Source organism: Somniosus microcephalus, chromosome 3 (genome assembly GCF_052327205.1).
Source record: "Somniosus microcephalus isolate GS21.2 chromosome 3, FLI_Smic_1.0, whole genome shotgun sequence".
NCBI lineage: Eukaryota > Metazoa > Chordata > Chondrichthyes > Squaliformes > Somniosidae > Somniosus > Somniosus microcephalus.
The window spans coordinates 248,907,172-248,925,240 of NC_140989.1; the positions used below are offsets into that span (position 1 = coordinate 248,907,172).

An 18,069-nucleotide genomic window follows, 5' to 3' on the forward strand; every position below is an offset into this window, starting at 1 on the left:
TACGTGAATATATATTTGTAGAACAAAATCTGCCTAAGTCTCATCAATGCGCAGAATCTCATAGACTGCAGCACACATTAGCAATCCCATCGAGGCCTCAGCTCTGAAACAATAAAGTACTGAAGAAGCTGAAGAAGCTCTTAGTCAGTTGTATTCACAGATAGCATGTGCTAAAATAAAGCAGTGTCTTAATCAGATTTAGAACCTTGAATCAACAAAATATCATGATACCAGACGTAAACAGCGCTCAAAAATATAAAGCAATCTCCACATCAAATTCACTGAAAGAAAATATCAAACATGTTGGTCTGTGGTAGCTAATGTTAACTCATTTATTCTGGCATCATTTTCTTGGTTAGTTAGTGTGTTGAGATATGAATGCATTAGAAGTGAAATTAGTGAGGAGAAGTTCTAAAGTGTACCAAAAAATTGTTAGCAACAGAGAAAAGCTTAATAAGCTTGTCCCTTTTTTATAAATCAGAAAGAACAAAATACTTGCATTTATATAGCGCCTTTCACAACCTCAGGACGCCCCAAAGCACTTTACAGCCAATGAAGTACTTTTGAAGTTTAGTCACTGTTGTAATGCAGGATCAGCCCTGTGTGCTCACTTACTTCCCTCAATCCCTTCTCCCTCCAGAAATGTTTGTAGTTGCCTTATGGTCCTTATTTCCCAAGTTTATTATGCTTTAGGCACAACAGTTCTTTTTTCTTATAGTATTTGAATCTTTCACTGAAGTGAACAATTTCTTAATTCCCTTCAGAATATCAAACCAGTCAAAGTCTCCCCTATTCCCTTAACCTTTCCTCATAAACTAAAAGAGAAGAGATTGAATTTCCCATGCAGATTCAGTCTGTTGGTAGCTCTGATACAATTTTCTCCCTCTCAATTCTTTTTCACCAAGTTTTCTTTTTCTTCCTGCTGTCCTGCAGGCTCTGACTCTGGCTCCTTCTGGTGTCTGGTTCCACAGATGCTAATCACCCTTTGGTACCTCTTCAAAATGCTCATTCTTCTTGTGGGAGCCTAAACAGTGAGTATCAGCAGACTTATCTTCAACCCTATCCGCATACAAACACTTTCCAGCAGAGATCACTAGATATTATTCAAGAGCAGGGACCCCTGGCTTAGTTCCTCCTCTCTAGCACACAAGTGTTCAGGCAGATTGTCGCACTGCACCCCAGCTGAGATCAGGACTCTCAGCACAGACCAGAAATTGAACCTGGGACTTTTGGCTGTGAGTAGCTCAGCTATGTGCTGCTTTTTGCAGTTATGCCATCCAAGGAGCTACTTTCTGTCACTAATAAGTTCTCATCTCTACACACTAACCAACCAAGCAAACTAGTAAATCAAGGAAATTAATTTTACCAATATTTTATACATTTTAATTAGCTCCTATGGAGTATAGGGCAGGTTCTTGCAGCTCCGAAACTGCCCAGTAATGAATGATAACATGGGACATAAACATTGGTGTCTCCTCTCAACCACCGATAATAGAGTGTGACATCTTCACAGTTTTAAAGGGCAGTATTATTCTGTATTTGAATACTTTTTACATTTATGTTTTTTCAGGGAATCATAGTGACAAAAAGCCTCAAGTTCTTTGTGAAGAAATGATATGTCTCAGACTCCGAACATCCCCCCATTTTTTCTGGTTTCGTCTTGGAGTTGGCCAGTCTATTTAAGACCTGTAATTAAAGGAGAAAAATTGAGAATCCATTATCATTATTTGACCACAGCACTTTAAAAACAGTGTCTGGTGGACCTTCATTAAAGATGCCTAACTAGTTAGTTGCTTCATTATATCCATAACTATTGATAGTTCTCAGTTGTTAAATTGTGAAGTAAAATTGACATATATTACAAAAAAGATCAAACTGTACTTTTTCCAATATGTATTTCTCAGTAGACCACAGAATAGTCCTCGACTTTCCTTTCCTTTAACAGGATCCCACTGTGTTTAATGTTTAAATTAAGAATTCTTTAACAATGTCAATAATTTAAAGGAAAGCTCCAGGCTCCAATGCCTGCTCAATGGACAGAAGTCCCTCCAGTGCGGTGTTCCCAGGACTAATCAATTTGGGTAGTTTCCAGTAGCCTGAATGCAGTCTTTGACTGCTTTAGAGAGAATCTTAGCTGCTGTTTAAAAAAAATGGACATGTTGAACGCCGGGAGCTCTCCCCCGACCAAGGCAGGTGACAAGCTCCCAGGTTTCTGCTGGTACTGGGGACCAACCTCTGATCGAGAACATAGACAAGTGAAATCTCCCAGGTTTCTGCTGGTACTGGGGACCAACCTCTGATCGAGAACATAGACAAGTGAAAATCTCCCAGGTTTCTGCTGGTACTGGGGACCAACCTCTGATCGAGAACATAGACAAGTGAAAATCTCCCAGGTTTCTGCTGGTACTGGGGACCAACCTCTGATCGAGAACATAGACAAGTGAAAATCTCCCAGGTTTCTGTTGGTACTGGGGACCAACCTCTGATCGAGAACATAGACAAGTGAAATCTCCCAGGTTTCTGCTGGTACTGGGGACCAACCTCTGATCGAGAACATAGACAAGTGAAAATCTCCCAGGTTTCTGCTGGTACTGGGGACCAACCTCTGATCTAGAACATAGACAAATGAAAATCTCCCAGGTTTCTGCTGATACTGGGGACCAACCTCTGATCGAGAACATAGACAAGTGAAAATCTCCCAGGTTTCTGCTGGTACTGGGGACCAACCTCTGATCGAGAACATAGACAAGTGAAAATCTCCCAGGTTTCTGCTGGTACTGGGGACCAACCTCTGATCGAGAACATAGACAAGTGAAAATCTCCCAGGTTTCTGCTGGTACTGGGGACCAACCTCTGATCGAGAACATAGACAAGTGAAAATCTCCCAGGTTTCTGTTGGTACCATTGTATAACTGTATCGTGTGATTGACGATGACACTAACCAATCGCACGTAGCATGAAGACACCAGTTATATTCTTAGTCCATTCATGCCAGTTAAGGGGAGGGTTGGCCATAGCAAAAATACCACAGAGGCAATTGATGAATATGGTTGGCTCAAAATGTTTTTGTTTCATCAATAAGTTTAAGTGAAGTGCCAGGACAACACCAAGATTTAAATGAGTAGGAAAGAAGACAATACAAATACAGAAGCAGTGATTAGGTGATGCCAAGCCTGTAGACTGCTGGAGGAAGGGAAGAATGAAGGAGGTAAGGAGCGCCATAGTTTCCAGACCTGAGAAAGAAGGAGTCAAAGTAGGACATAGTCAACATGGGAGGAAAAAATGTAATGAAGAGCTGAGCAATGAAAAGGATGGGAGGGAAGGGGCATAAGATAAAGTTCAAGAGATTGCTTGTAAAAATGAGACCTAGGAAATAGTGAGAGGGTGAGAGTTAAAAAAAAAAAGGGCTTGACAATCAGGACACTGGAAAACCTCGTGGGACTTGGAAATGCCAGTGAGAGCTGGTAGCGGTTTTACCATCCCAGGCAATCCAAGCAGATCTGCTACCTAATTAGCTACATAGTTACATAAGAAGCTAAAGCTGGAATCCTACTGGCTGCAGTCATAGTTCCATTTACCAACCCAATCATTTAAACATTGAGAAAGCAGCCAATTGGACTGCAGTCTTTTTACACAGATACATATAAAGCATTACCTTACAGGCGAAAAACTTCTCTTCATCACTAGAAAACAAAAACAGAAAATATGTTATTATTCATGTACATCTCAGCTCTCAGCTAACTTTGTATTTGAGGAATAACTTTAAACTGATCATTGTGATAGATCTGAAATCTCCTTTCCACAGACTTCAATTAACGCAGTTTCTGTTACAGTCTCATTGAAACTTATAAAATTCTGACAGGACTGGACAGACTAGATGCAGGAAGGATGTTCCTGATGGTCGGGGAGTCCAGAACCAGGGGTCACAGTCTAAGGATAAGGGGTAAGCCATTTAGGACAGAAATGAGGAGGAATTTCTTCACCCAGAGAGTGGTGAACCTGTGGAATTCTCTACCACAGAAGGCAGTAGAGGCCAATTCTTTAAATATATTCAAGAAGGAGTTGGATATATTTCTTAAGGCTAAAGGGATCAAGGGGTATGGGGAGAAAGCAGGGACAGGGCACTGAATTTGGATGATCAGCCATGATCGAATTGAATGGCGGAGCAGGCTCGAGGGGCCGAATGGCCTACTCCTGCTCTTATCTTCTATGTTTCTATGTTTATGTTACATTTTTATTGGGTTTTTATTTTAAAAGTTTCAGTTTATTAGTCAAAGGACATAACAATTAATTTACAGTTGAACTTCCATTATCTGACGTCCTGCTTTAAGCCAGAATTTTCACAATAAAAAACCTTGCGCAGGTCACTGCCTCACTGTACATCTCGCTAACCCCAGTCTCCTGCTGTCTAACTCGAACTCGTCCAAGAAAGATTGAATTCAGTTTCTGTTATTTGTATGGCTCTTGTCTTTGTATTCACATGCCAAGGCTATTACTGTACCATATGATCAAGACTAAAATTCAGGGACTTCCGATTACCCACTAATCACCAATACCTATCAGGTGGGATCTCCTTCATTCTGGCAGATAATGCAGGTTCCACTATATAAGAACACAGGCAATGGAAAAAAGGCCATTGAGTGCATCAAGCTTGATCCTTACTCAGACTCTGTACAATCCACTCTATCATGGACTCCACTCCACCCATTTAATCTCCTGAGGAAAGGTTATACAAAATTTCTCCCTCAACTCCTACAAGGTAAATCAAGATCAAGGAAAACTCCACAATATCTATCGAAATGAAATTATTCATCCTTGACATGTTGCCTTCTAGGATATGGGATTTATTTGGTGCCAGCAGCTCAGGATCCGTCACATTGCATTCACTATCTGGTCATCTCTCCACCTATACTTATCTTTATAATCCTCAAACTCCATTCCAGACCTGGTGCTCATCCAGCCATTTATAATCTCATATATCTTGAAGTTTACAGATTCCTGTTCCTGTGACTCCATTCAGTTTAAATGAGATAAACTGGGATACCTTATCTAACTTGCACAGGAACCAGGCACTTGTTGCCACAGAAAAACCTAATAAAGAGCAAACAGATCGAAACTGAGACACATTGTGCTACAGTGTCAGTTTGGTTCAGTTAGTCTGAATCAGAAGGTTCTGAGTTCAATCCCTGCTCCAGGACTTGGAACACCTAACTTAGCTAGACACTCCAATGTAGTACTAAGAGAGTGCTGCATTATCAGAGGTGCTGTTAACCAAGGCCCCTGTAGTGGCGCTTCTTAGTTTCCAAACAGGCTGCCACTGAGCTGTGGGGCTTTTAACAACGAGTAGACGCGTGTTGAAATAAAACGTTCCCAAACGTAGCTTTGTCTTTTAAACTGTTTACTATAACACTTAACAAACGGAATTACAAAGCAAACACGTATAAACGAACACGGTCAAAAACTGTATTGCTCCAAATCTCACAACTTCTGCCTCCTTCAACCACGTGCAGTTTAAACTGTAAAATGGCTGCACCCATGTGTGGCTTAGGGACTGTACCATTGTGACAAGAATGAAGGGGGTGTCTCGGGCTATACTACTGGAGCAAGAAAATAGGGGGTTTCTTAATGCAATAAGTCGGTCAGGTAAATTAACTGTATTATGCCATTTAACCACTATTTTAAAGTATTTTCTTAAGCTTTTATGGCTCTTACATTCCGGCCCCTAATTGACTAGGCACATGAAGCATATCAATTACTCAAACATTAAGATTGAAGATCCACTTAATTCCTGTTTGCATCATGGCTTCCTGTATTTTAGGCTGATTCCAACCTTCAATAGCTTCCCGTAGTTCTCTCTCCGCTCCGACGAAATTAGTGCCATTATCAGAACGCATAATGGACACCTGTCCTCTTCTACAGGCAAAGCGCCGCAAGGCGTTAATACAGGAATCAGTGTCAAGCGTGTGTGCCACCTCAATATGAACTGCTCTGATGGTCAAACAAGTGAAAAGCACACCATATCTCTTGACAAGGCTCCGTCCTCACTTTACCTCGAAAGGCCCGAAATAGTCTACCCCTACATTTGTAAATGGGGGCTTGTCTGGTAACAAACGGTCTTCAGGCAGGTCTGCCATTTTCTGCTCCCCAGCTCTAGCGTGTAACCGTCCGCAAACAATGCATTCAGAGAGTATTTTTCTTATTACGGAATTAGCTCCTGGAATCCAGTATTTTTGTCTTAGCTTCGCAAGCACGTGATTCCTCCCACTGTGTCCAATACTCTGGTGTATATGCTGAAGAATGAGAGTAGCAACCCGGAGGTCCTTAGAAAGGATAGCAGGATGCTTGGCCTCCTCTGGCATAGCAGATTTGTTTAGTCTCCCTCCCACCCTCAGTACTCCATCTTGCAGTGTAGGGTCCAGCTTGTAGATATGACTACCTTTCTTGATTGGAGTATTTCGCTGTAGAGCTTCGATTTCTTCTGGGTATCTTTGTCTTTGACTGAAGCAAACTATCTCCTTCTCAGCCTTGGCCAAATCCTCCACGGTCAATGAATTCTTGCCCAATGTGGTCTTGTGCTGATGCATATACTGCTGTAGAAGCATTCTCTGCTTATCAGGGTTACTTTCAGACTGACTGATAGTGGCTCGGTACTCTTTTCTCTTACCGCTCAGGTGTAGCAGCAGCTCTTTCAACCTTAGAAACCATGCAACTGCTTTCCTCAACTGGTGCCATCCTGAGAAATGGTTAACAAGCTTGTTCACTGTGTCAAAGTTCTCTTTCGTAGTTATGAGATTTACTGTGACTGATCTCTTGACTTCGACGTCGTCTTCAGCAATCTGACTTGGCATATCTGGTCTTTCTGGCCATGATCTCTCTGTTTCCAGCAGATAACTTGGGCCTTGTATCCAAGTTTCACTCCTCATGAAGTTTTCAGCCTTCAATCCCCGTGAGGCTTGATCTGCTGGGTTTAATGAGGTGTTTACATACCTCCATTGAGATGGTTGTGTAGCTTCTCTAATGGATGAGATTCTGTTTGCTACGAAGGTCTTGAAGCGTATCTTCTCATTCTCTATATACTTCAGTGCCGTCGTGCTATCCGTCCAGAAGACAGATTCTTCTAATGGGAGCTGTAACTCTTTCCGCATCACCTGGTCAACTTTAGCTGCAACAACCGCTGCCGTCAATTCCAGTCTCGGGATGGTGACCTGCTTCAGCGGAGCCACCCTGGATTTCCCCATGAGGAAGGCACAATGTTTCTGGCCCTGTTGATTTGTCAGCAAGAGGTAAGTAGCCGTGCCATAGCCGTCCTCACTGGCGTCCGAGAAATGATGTAGTTGAGCCGTCTTTGTAACTCCAAAACTCGCGGGCTTGATGCATCTACTGACGTTGAAGCTAGAAAGTTGTTGCAAATCTGTCAACCATCTGTGCCATCTCTGAGCTTGACCTTCTGGGATATCTTCATCCCATCCTCTCTTGTCTCTACACAGCTCTCGTAGCATCAGCTTCACCGGCAGAATGAGTGGTGCCAGGAATCCAAGAGGGTCGTAGATGGAACTGACCACGGAGAGAATCCCTCGTCTTGTGGATGGTCTTTCGTTCACCATTATCCTGAAGTTGAACGTGTCTGACTCAATGCACCATTGTACACCAAGGACTCTCTCGATAGGAAGGACATCGTGGCTCAGGTCCAGATCTTTGACTTCAGTGGCTCTTTCCTTTTCTGGGATAGAAGCTAGAACTGCTCTGCTGTTGCTTATCCACTTAGTCAGATGGAATCCTCCATTCGAACACAGAGTTCTAAGGTCTCTTGACAGTGCGATGGCATCGTCTTCTGTTGACACGGACTTCAGACAGTCATCGACATAAAAGTTTCTGAAGATTGTCTCCACAGCCTCTGATGGTGCTTTGCCTTTGCCATCTTCTGCAGTTTTTCTGAGAGCGTAGCTTGCACAGCTGGGAGATGATGTGGCTCCGAACAAGTGTACGGCCATTCTACATTCCACCATCGCTTGACTAACGTCGCCATCTGGCCACCAAAGGAAACGCAGAAGATCAGCATCTTCATCAGGGATTCTGACTTGGTAGAACATTGATTCTATGTCTGCCATCATGGCAACGAGCTCTTGTCTAAACCTAGTCAAGACGCCAATGAGGGTATTAGTAAGATCAGGACTTTGAAGCAGCTGGTCATTCAGTGAAGTTCCTCTGAATGAGGCGGCGCAGTCAAACACTACCCGGATCTTTTTCTTCTTTGGGTGATACACACCATGATGAGGAATGTACCAGACCCTTCCATCGTCTCTGTTCAACTGTTCCTCGGGCACTTTTACAGCATAGCCTTTCGCTATGATGTTTCTCATGAAGCCTTTGTAGTCTTCGTGAAAGTCGGGGTTCTTGTTCAGCTTTCTCTTTAGACTGGTGGCGCGTTGTTCTGCTATGCAGCGATTGTTCGGCATCTTCGCGGTCTGTCTTCTCAGTGGCAAACCAATGTGATAGTGGCCATCAATGAACTGTGTAGACCTTGTCATCAAATCCATGAACTGATGGTCTTCTTGTGACATCTCTGTCCTTTCCTCACAGCTGCGTTCTGAGAAGTCTGCGTTGAACTGCTGTATCAACAGCTCTTCAATGCTTGCGATAGAGATGCGATTAACTGTGACATTTTGTCGTTCCTCCTCGTTCGACTTGTTGCCATCATCTCTCCTTACCGGTCCATTGACTACCCATCCAAGGGCTGTCCTGACGGCGTAGGGTCCGTCATCCTTGCTGTTTATCACCTGCCATGGCTCCATAGTTTTGTAGGCATTGGTTCCAATTAATAGGCCAATTTCCGCTTCAATGTATGGGAGACGCACCTTTTCTAGGTAAGGCCATCTATCCACATCCTTCTGCAGGGCTAAGTTCCCTATTCTAACAGGAATCTCCCTCTGTGTGAAAACATTAGGCAGGTCTATGAAGTCCTTCTCTTCAAGTCCACACACTTCTAAGTCTGACAGGATATAACTTTGCATTGACTTCTCATGACCCATGGTGCGTAATAGGATTTCTGTTCTTCTGCCTCTAACGTTCAGCTGTCGCATGAGTGATTCTGTGCAGAACGTTGCTGAACTACCTGGATCCATGAAGGCGTAAGTCTCCACAACCTTCTCACTCCTCTTAGACTTGATCTTTACTGGTACGATGGCAAGAATACAATCACTGTCACCGGCCCCAGTAAGTCCACAAGTCTCTGGTTCTAGCGACACCAGAGCACTTGAAACAACCGTCTCGTCGGTATTGTTTTCTTCACTCTTCTTAGGGACTTGTTCTTCTTTATGGATATGCAGCAGACTGGGATGTTTCCAAGTGCACTCTCTGCATGTTGTTCTTTGCTTACAGTTTCTACTCAGGTGCCCCTGAGAGAGACATCCAAAACATAGGCCGTTGTACTTCAGGAATTCGATTCTGTCCTTATGTGGCTGTGCTTTGATGTCGCTGCAGAAATCCAATGTATGATTCTTCTGGCAGAATAAGCATGGCTTCTGAAAGGCATCAGCAGATGTCCCTGTGCTGCTCCTTTTGGTAGAGGAGTTCTGGGGCCTTTCTTCCTCGGCCTGAGTGACGATAGTTGCAAAGCTGCTTCCCCTGGAACCACCTTTCCTGAGAGTCTTTGATTCAACAGGCTTGGCTTTCACTCTTCCATCGGTGGTCGGGCTGACATCCTGGATGTTTCCAAACAATGGGTCCCTAGCAATTTTAGCCTGTTTGTCTATGAAATTCACTAAGTCTGCAAACCTGGCTCTACTTTTCTGTCTCTCCATTATCTCAAAGGCTGTTCTTCTCCATTGTTCTCTCATCCTGTAAGGAAGCTTAGAGATGATGATTCTCATAGTCGTAGGATTGTCTATCTCTTCCATGAATTCAACATCCTCCATGGTGTTGCGACATCCTATGAGGAAAAGAACGTATGCGTTCAATGCCTCTCCGTCCTCCGATCTGATCTGTGGCCACTTGGTAGCCTTTTCAATATATGCAGTGGCTATCTTCAGCTCGTTACCATAGTGCTCCTGCAGCAACTTCCTGGCTTCTATGTATCCCCGGTCCGGTCTCATGTGTTCACAGCTTCTGACCAGGTCTTGTGGTTTACCACTGGTGTACTGTCCCAGGTAGTACAACTTATCACTGCTGCTCTCTGTTTTGGAGTCAATGGCTTGTTCAAAGGATCTGATGAAGGGCTTATACTTGAGTGGTTCGCCTTGGAACACTGGTATGTCTCTTTGAGGGAGTCGAAACAGATTCTGTTGTTTTACAAGCATCTCTGTAATTTCGTTCTGACGTTGCATCACTCGGTATAGGCTTCTCCCTGTGTCTTCAGGCCTCTGGTGGTCATCAGCAGGGTCTAGTCTAGACCGTCTGACGTCTGGGGTAGCATCACCTGCTCCTGTTAGTGGAGAGGCCACTCTTCCACGCTGTAATGCCAGGGGATTGCCTTCGGGCTCTGTTGTAACTCTTGAAGGTGCCCTGGATCCAACTCTATGTGACAACGTTGACTGGCAGTGGCTCCCGCCGTCCCGTGAGCCTTCATAATCTTCGTACGCACTCAACCTGGCGTCTGAGACCTCGATAGCTGTTTTTATCTCCAGCTGTTCTTTGTTTGCCTGCACCGGGGCCCGTTGGGCCTGCACTTGGGCCTGCAGTTGGGCCTGTTGGGCCTGCAGTTGGGCCTCTTGGACCTGCAGTTGGGCCTCTTCCCATTCAAGAGCTTGCTTCTCCGCTAAAGATGCTGCGCGCGCCATCAACGCCGCCTGTTCAGCCTCCGCTCTCATGCGTCGCGACGAGCTTGTGGTAGAAGCGACTGACCTGCGTCCAGAAACAGAGCTACCTTCTTTTCGATTTTTGCTCGGTCTGGCAGAAGTCTCTGAAATGCTATCGTCTGGTCTGACTTCATCGTCAACTTTATCTTTCTCTGCTGTATCAGCATCTTGACGAATCTTTAACATCCACTGTTCCGTGGCCTTGATATAGTCCTTAATGCTGGTTGATTTAAGATCAAACCAGTTGTGCTGATCAGCGTTTCCCTCTTCTTCAGACAGAAGTGCTAATACATCTTCATTGAGTACATTAAATTCTTCATGCAGCTTGGAGAAATCGTAATACATTATGTCTTCAGCTTTCTTAATATTAGCATTATCTTCCATGAGACGATCAATTATCTTCATTTTTCCAGTTATCTGAGCTAATTTAGCCTTCCTTGCACCTATGCTTCTATGTAACTTCTCTTCCATTGCCTTTGGGGTGAGCTTTATTTCCCTCTTTTGGCTAGCAATCCTTCTGGCTGAGGGAAGCTCCTGGCTCCGTAAGGCCTCGGCCATTTTACCCGCAGCTCTTATTTAGCTTCTTAATAGAATGAACAAAGCAAGTAACAGTCACTGTACCTTCGCTTTCTTATATTGTCGTCTGGCTCCGTGACCATTCAGGTATACGTTCGCCGACGATTCCGTCCCTTCCTTCTTAGGGAGCTAGTTTTTGACTAATGTAGTGGCGCTTCTTAGTTTCCAAACAGGCTGCCACTGAGCTGTGGGGCTTTTAACAACGAGTAGATGCGTGTTGAAATAAAACGTTCCCAAACATAGCTTTGTCTTTTAAACTGTTTACTATAACACTTAACAAACGGAATTACAAAGCAAACACGTATAAACGAACACGGTCAAAAACTGTATTGCTCCAAACCTCACAACTTCTGCCTCCTTCAACCACGTGCAGTTTAAACTGTAAAATGGCTGCACCCATGTGTGGCTTAGGGACTCTACCATTGTGGCAAGAATGAAGGGGGTGTCTCGGACTATACTACTGGAGCAAGAAAATAGGGGGTTTCTTAATACAATAAGTCGGTCAGGTAAATTAACTATTATGCCATTTAACCACTATTTTAAAGTATTTTCTTAAGCCTTTATGGCTCTTGCAGCCCCATCTGTCTCTTCAAGTGGATCCGATTGGAAGAACAAGGAGTTGTCTTGGTCAACATTCCTCCCACAACCAAAACAACATATTGGGACGGTATTTGCTGTGCTCACCGTTATTTATACACAAATTGGACAGCAACTTCTGGCGAGCGGAGATGCACAGTTAAACCTGAAAATCCGGAGATTACGGTCCAAGATGCGCCGCTCCTCTATAAGGTGCGCAAAAAAGGCATCTCGCCGTCTGGATCCCCATTCAAAGGTACAGAATGGCGTGAAGTTCCTGTACTGACATCGTAGATACGGACTAAACTCACCACAGATAGGGCTTATCCATTCAAGTCTAAGTACCTTTTTTAACGGCATGGTAAATCTTAATTATTGCCAAACAATCTCTCTGGAACTAAAAATTAACTTTTATAAGTGTGGAGTCTCATCCTTTCAGCTTTTAATTATTGTTGGAGATTTTAAAAACAAATTAAATAATTTTTGTTTTTAAACTTTTTCTTTCTGTCTCTTTTATCTCTCTCTCATTCATCCAATCTTTCTTTTCCTCTCTTTATTTCGCTTTCTGTACCTGACTTGACATTGAAATCACTATTCTAACTGACACTTCCTGGTTCAGAGTCTGTGCTGTTCAATACTGATTCTTCAATCTGATTGGTTAAGGCGATATACAGTTGCTTGCCCTGTTCGCACAGGTCCCAGATGCCCTGTAGAGGGTGCCATGCTGTTTGGATGTCCCGCTGTCAGCAACTTGCCATTCAAAACCCCATAGAAAGTCTGTGGGCAAGTGGATGTCTAACGAATGGCAGACGCTCACAGCAAAATCTGGCCCAATAAATGTTAGCGTGCTAAATGGCTGCTGCGTTTGACTAGGTAATAAGTTACAAAGCTCTGAAACGAGGCCTTCTGCTTGTTCCTGGATGCAGACTGTAAATTGTACTGTGTAACCTGCTTACTAGCATTGTATTTTTACATATTATTTCGCCCTTCCTTTTAGGTTTTACCCAGCATCACACATCATTCCCTGTCTAGGCAGGCAGTCTGATCATAAACCTCTATATTTGGTCATCAATTATTCATTAAAGTGTTTGAAGCCTCATTAAGCTATTAAATCTCCCCCAGTTATATTAATAGCCCTTGGACAAAATCAACACACAGAATGTGTACACGAGCAGGGAGAGAACTTTGGGTACTAATCCATCAAAGAATAGAAAGGTGAGATTTAAAAAAAAAGCCTTACCTTTCTTTCGATAGTGTTTGATAATCCAGATAATGAAAAGCACAGAAATTAAGCAGGCTGATAAAGCAGTAGCGATGATGGTGACTTCCATAAATTTGTATTGTTCATGCTGGGTGCCTAAAACAGGAAAAAAAAGCTGCAAATATGATGACTAGAATAGGAAATAGAAAATCAAGCTGTGGGGTGGGGCTGACTGGACCGAGCAGGAAAGTCCCACTTATTCTTGGTGGTGTGGGCTGAGTCAGCTGATCTCAGCTAAAGTGCAGGTGGAGGGAGAGGCACCAGAATTAGCTTGTGCACCACTGAGGTGAGGAGAAGAAAAATATCATCAGCCAGCAGCCCAGATGCTGATTACTATCCAATCACTGCTTCTGAAAAATAGATGTGTGTGTGTGAGTGTGAGTGTGTGAGTGCGCATGTGTGTGTGTGAGTGTGTGTGTGCATGTGTGTGTGTGAGTGTAAGTGTGAGTGTGCATGTGAGTGTGTGATTGAGCGGGTGTGTGAGTGTGTGTGTACGTGTGTGTGTGTGAGTGCGCATGTGTGTGTGAGTGTGAGTGTGTGCGTGCGTGTGAGAATGAGTGCATGTGTGCGTGAGTGTGCGTGTGTGTGTGCGTGAGTGTGTGCATGTAAGTGTGAGTGTGTGTGTGAGTGAGTGTGCATGTGAGTGTGTGTGTGAGTGTGTGAGTGTGTGTGTGTGTGAGTGTGAATGTGTGTGTGAGTGTGCGTGTGTGTGAGTGTGTGTGTGAATGTGTGAGTGTGAGTGTGTGTGTGAGTGAGTGCGTATGTGTGCATGTGAGTGTGAGTGTGTGTGTGAATGTGTGAGTATGTGTGAGTGTGTGTGTGTGAGTGAGTGCGTATGTGTGCATGTGAGTGTGTGTGTGAGTGTGTGTGACTGTGCGTGAGTGTGTGTGTGTGTGCGCGCGCGTGCGCGTATGCACGTGTGTGCATGTGTGAGTGCGCGTGTGTGCATGAGTGAGTATGTGTGTGTGTGTGTGCGTGTGAGTGTGCATGTGTGTGAGTGAGTGCGTGTGTGTGTGAGTGTGTGTGCATGAGTGAGTATGAGTGTGTGTGTGTGCGTGTGAATGTGTGTGTGCGCATGTGTGTGCGTGCGTGTGTGTGGGTGTATGTGCGTGTGTGTGTGTGTGATTTGTGAGGACATGGTGGGACTGGGCTGTGAAATCCCAAATGGGAATAGAATGGCCATCTGAACTTAGAGGTGATGGTGTTCCCTTGTCCTTCTGGCTGGTGGAGGTCACGAGTTTGGAAGATGCTGCTGAAGAAGTCTTGGTGAGTTGCTACACAGTTTCCTGTAGATAATAAGCACTGCAATCACGATACACCGGTGTGGAGCGGGAGGATGTTGAATCTTAGGGGGATATTTTTCACAGTACACAGTGAACATAGTATTGTATACATGGCACATTGATATCCATCCACTCTGGGTGAAGTGCCGATCAAGCGAACTGCTTTGTCTTGAACGGTGTCGAGCTTCTTGAGTGTTGTTGAAGTTGCACCCTTACAGGCAAGTGGAGAGTATTCCAGCACACTCCTGACTTGTAGGTGGTGGAAAGGCTTTGGGGAGTCAGGATGTAAGCCACTCACCACAGAATAATGCATCTATTCATAGCAACAAATGAAAATTCAACAAAAATTAACCTCACCCCTCCCCAGCAGCACAGGTGGAACCTAGAGTCATGGCAGAGTATGGGAGGTTGTGGCAGGAGGACAAAACCATTCACGTCCCATGGTTACACCCAAAGCTTGAGTCCTTCTTACAAAATTAACGACATGCATAAATTCACCAAAAAGACAACTGAGTCTGGCCCAGCACACTGCCTCCTGGGCCTTCCCATTGCAACTCACCCATCCCTCCAGGCCCCAATGCATGCGTTGCCTTCGAACAGCAGCTGGGGGTGCGTCCCACTGAGTAGTGGCAGGTGGACCTCCCCCGTCCACCCAGTCAATGCAGATTGATGCACTAGGGAAGAACTCTGAAAATGACTGTTGCTCGTGCAGTATAAATGATTATAAATAAGGTTTTGATTACTCTAAGAGTAAAATAAGGGAATTATGGTGGTTCTAAAGTAGAATACGAAGGATATTATTTGATTATTACTGCAACAACAACAACTTGTATTTATAAAGCGCCTTTAACGTAGTAAAACATCCCAATGCACTGCACAGGAGTATTTTAAGACAAAAAATTTGACACCGATCCACATAAGAATAAATTAGGGCAGATGGTCAAAGAAGTAGGTTTTAAGGAGTGTCTTAAAGGAGGAAAGAGAGGTAGCGAGGCGGACAGGTTTGGGCAGGGAATTCCAGAGCTTAGGGCCTAGACAACAGAAGGCACGGCCACCAAAGGTTGAGCGATTATAATCAGGGATGCTCAAGAGGGCAGAATTAGAGGAGCGCAGATATCTCGGGGGGTTGCGGGGCTGAAGGAGATTACAGAGATAGGAAGGGGCGAGGCCATGGAGGGATTTGAAAACAAGGATGAGAGTTTTGAAATCGAGGCCCGGCTTAACCGGGAGCCAATGTAGGTCAGCGAGCACAGGGGTGATGGGCAAATGGGACTTGGTGCGAGTTAGGACATGGGCAGCTGAGTTTTGGATGAACTCAAGTTTACATAGGGTGGAATGTGGGAGGCCAGCCAGGAGTGCGTTGGAATAGTCAAGTCTAGAGGTAACAAAGGCATGGATGAGGGTTTCAGTAGTGGATGAGCTGAGGCAAGGGCGGAGACGGGCAACGTTATGGAGGTGGAAGTAGGCGGTCTTTGTAATGCTGTGGATATGTGGTCGGAAGCCCATTTCATGGTCAAATATGACACCAAGGTTGCGAACAGTGTGGTTCAGCCTCAAACAGCTGTTAATGTAAGACAATAGTGGAAATAGCCCACCATGTGGTATTACACACATGGTAGAATATCACTTACCAATGTTATGTTGTACACTTATTTGAAATGCCAGTACAAAAGCATCAAACAACAGTGAAGGTGAATTTGAGGTTTTTTAAAATTATTTTCTCTACAACTCCTGAAAGCATAAATTCATGATCAATACTGATCTGTGCCACAGTGTGAGTCAACACCCTCATTGGGGTGCGGTGGAATTGTGGAAACAAGAATGCATCTTAAAACAGGGACCTTATAATCTAGTTCACACACTACCTTCACAGGTCGGTATTGGTGACGACCATGTTCCAGAGCCCTCACATTGCAGACTCACTGACCTGTTCAAAGAGAAACCTTCCACACAGCCAAAGTCACAAGTTGAGCGGTAACTGAAGTTTCCAATCGGATGGGAACAGTTCCTGTTCCCATTTCTAGGAATCTTTGGAACACCACATTTCACAGCTGGAATGGAAGATTGAGAATTGAATAATACTTACATTAATGTAAAAACGTATTAAGTCAGAATGTCGCAAAGCACTTTACACAGTGCAGTGACAGTCATTCTGTGGGTAAACACTACAGCTTATTCTACATTGACAACATCTCACAAACAGAAAGATACCAGGATGACATCCTGCTCTTTGAATAGATGTCTTTAGCCATTAACATCCACTCAAATAGGCAGATGGAATCTAAACCTGAATTTAATATTTCATTCGTCGCACCTTCGACAGTGTAGCAACTCCTTAAGTTTGCATTAGAGAATCGACATAGATCATGCATTCACTCATGCTGTGGGGGGTTGAACACAGCAACCTTATAACTCAGAGGTGAGTGTACTACCAACTAAACCAAGCTGTCCACAGCAAATCGGTATCACTCATCATCATTTAAACACAGTTTTGTATAAAGTTAGGTTGCTTATAGAAGAGAAGCTTTTCTTATTCTTTATTAATAATCATATTTTAAATTGTGGATAATAGAATTAAATTGGAGATTAATTAACATTTTAGGTATCCATCAGAAAAATTGTGTTGGCTGGCAATGAATAATAAACAGATTTATTGCAGAATATGGATATCTATATTCTAAAATTAATTGAAAATAATATATATAGAATTCTTTTAGCCACTGAAAGGCAGATAACATAGTCACCGATGTACTTTCTCTAGTGGGATCTCTGCCAAATATGATCGCTAGGTTTGCATCCCATGCTCTTACAATGAACCAGATTATGCTCTTACCACACGAGGACACAATCCTCCACATGATATGGTTATGCCCAAAGCTTAAGTCCTTATTAAAAAATTAATGGCATACATAAATTTTCCAAAATGACAATTGAGTCTGTGCAAGCACACTGCTTCTTGGGCCTTCCTAATGTGACACCCTCCCCACCACCCCCACTGTCCCGCCCCCAGTGTATGGGTTATGTTTTAACTGCAGCTCGGGGTGTATCCCACTGAGGTAGTGGCAGGTGGACCTCCCCCGTCCACCCGGTCAATGGGAGTGAGGCACTAGGGAAGAATATCCAGTCCAAGAACACATGTACACCCTGAGGCTGACCAAGGAGAAACTCTGATATCTGGTCCAAGCTCCTAGCCCACCACCAGAGGCTGGTTGACATGAATTTGGTAACTTGCAAAGCCCAGGTGCCACATCCAAACCCACTCGGCAACAATACAGGAATGAGCAAGTACATTGCTGCGATTCACATGAATCAATTCCAAGGGCCATCTAGGACTACAAAATGCCATGTATACTATACTATGTTCACTGTGCATTGTTAATGTGAAATCTGCCAGTATGTTGTAAATCAAGAACAATTGCAAGTAATAAAAATTGTAAAAGTTAAGAACACCAAAGGTTAAACCTCAAATGAAAGAAGCTTATTATCAGGAGCAGAGTGGAAACTCAGTGCCACAATTCCTGATATTCCTACAACTTACCCTAATAACGACTGTTGCTTGTGCAGTATAAATTATACAAAA

At 43.8% G+C, this 18,069-nt stretch overlaps 1 long non-coding RNA gene across 1 annotated transcript in view; it reads left to right on the plus strand.

Moving 5' to 3' along the window:
- The first annotated feature begins 340 nt into the window (after positions 1-340).
- Positions 341-18,069, plus strand: part of LOC147121813 (uncharacterized) — a 34,505-nt gene continuing 16,776 nt past the window's right edge. The window contains exon 1 of the long non-coding RNA XR_015077620.1: positions 341-1,031. This is a non-coding gene — a long non-coding RNA (uncharacterized LOC147121813). The remainder of the gene's footprint in view (positions 1,032-18,069) is intronic.